Consider the following 1,672-nt stretch of genomic DNA (forward strand, 5'->3'; position numbering starts at 1 on the left):
GTTTTGTTTGACTCTGTATTGAGAGAAGCTTTTCATGCTTCCTCTCCATGGTTGCAGAGGAAGATCCTTGAGCTTTTAACACAAGGTAGTCCCCATTCAATTGAAGGACTAGCTCTCCTCTGTCAACATTAATCACACCTCCTACTGTGGCTAGGAAGGGTCTTCCAAGTATGATGCATTCATCCTCATCCTTCCCATTGTCTAGGATTATGAAATCAGCAGGGATGTAAAGGCCTTTAACCTTCACTAACACGTCCTCTACCAATCCATAAGCTTGTTTTATTGACTTGTCTGCCATCTCTAATGAGATTCTTGCAGCTTGTACCTCAAAGATCCCCAGTTTCTCCATTACATTGAGTGGCATAAGATTTATACCTGACCCCAGGTCACACAGAGCCTTCTCAAAGGTCATGGTGCCTATGGTACATGGTATTAAGATTTTACCAGGATCTTGTTTCTTTTGAGGTAAAGTTTGATGAACCCATGTATTTAGTTCACTAATGAGCAAGGGAGGTTCCTCTTCCCAAGTCTCATTACCAAACAACTTGGCATTTAGCTTCATGATGGCTCCTAGATATTGAGCAACTTGCTCTTCAGTTACATCTTCATCCTCTTCAGAGGAAGAATAGTTCTCAGAGCTCATAAATGGCAGAAGGAAGTTTAGTGGAATCTCTATGGTCTCTATATGAGCCTCAGATTCCTTTAGGTCCTCAATAGGGAACTCCTTTCTGTCTGGGGGACGTCCCATGAGGTCTTCCTCATTGGGATTCACATCATCCCCTTCCACTTTGGATTCGGCCATTTTGATAATATCAATGGCCTTGCACTCCCTTTTTGGATTCTCTTCTGTATTGCTTGGGAGAGTACTAGGAGGAGTTTCAGTAATTTTTTTAGTCAGCTGGCCCACTTGTGCCTCCAAATTTCTAATGGAGGACCTTGTTTCACTCATGAAACTTAAAGTGGCCTTAGATAGATCAGAGACTATGTTTGCTAAGCTAGAGGGACTCTGCTCAGAATTCTCTGTCTGTTGCTGAGAAGATGATGAAAAAGGCTTGCTATTGTTAAACCTATTTCTTTCACCATTATTAAAGCCTTGTTGAGGCTTTTGTTGATCCTTCCATGAGAAATTTGGATGATTTCTCCATGAGGGATTATAGGTGTTTCCACAGGCTTCACCCATGTAATTCACCTCTACCATTGCAGGGTTCTCAGGATCATAAGCTTCTTCTTCAAAAGATGCTTCTTTAGTTCTGTTGGATGCATTTTGCAATCCATTCAGACTCTGAGATATCATATTGACTTGTTGGGTCAATATTTTGTTCTGGGCCAGTATGGCATTCAGAGCATGAATTTCAAGAACTCCATTCTTCTATAGCATCCCATTACTCACAGGATTCCTCTCAGAGGTGTACATGAATTGGTTATTTGCAACCATGTCAATGAATTTTTGAGCTTCTGCAGGTGTTTTCTTTAGGTGAATGGATCCACCTACAGAATGGTCCAGTGACATCTTAGAGAACTCCGATAGACCATCATAGAATATATCCAAAATGGTCCACTCTGAAAGCATGTCAGAAGGAAACTTTTTGGTCAACTGCTTGTATCTTTCCCAAGCTTCATAGAGGGATTCACCATCTTTTTGCTTGAAGGTCTGAACATCCACTCTAAGCTT

At 41.3% G+C, this 1,672-nt stretch overlaps 1 non-coding gene across 1 annotated transcript; it reads left to right on the plus strand.

The window, feature by feature from the left end:
• Positions 1–1,564: 1,564 nt before the first annotated feature.
• Positions 1,565–1,672, plus strand: LOC112793430 (small nucleolar RNA R71). Its single transcript, XR_003198121.1, has one exon. It is a non-coding gene; the product is annotated as a small nucleolar RNA R71 (small nucleolar RNA).

The sequence above is a fragment of the Arachis hypogaea genome, chromosome 3, assembly GCF_003086295.3.
Source record: "Arachis hypogaea cultivar Tifrunner chromosome 3, arahy.Tifrunner.gnm2.J5K5, whole genome shotgun sequence".
NCBI classification, from domain to species: domain Eukaryota; kingdom Viridiplantae; phylum Streptophyta; class Magnoliopsida; order Fabales; family Fabaceae; genus Arachis; species Arachis hypogaea.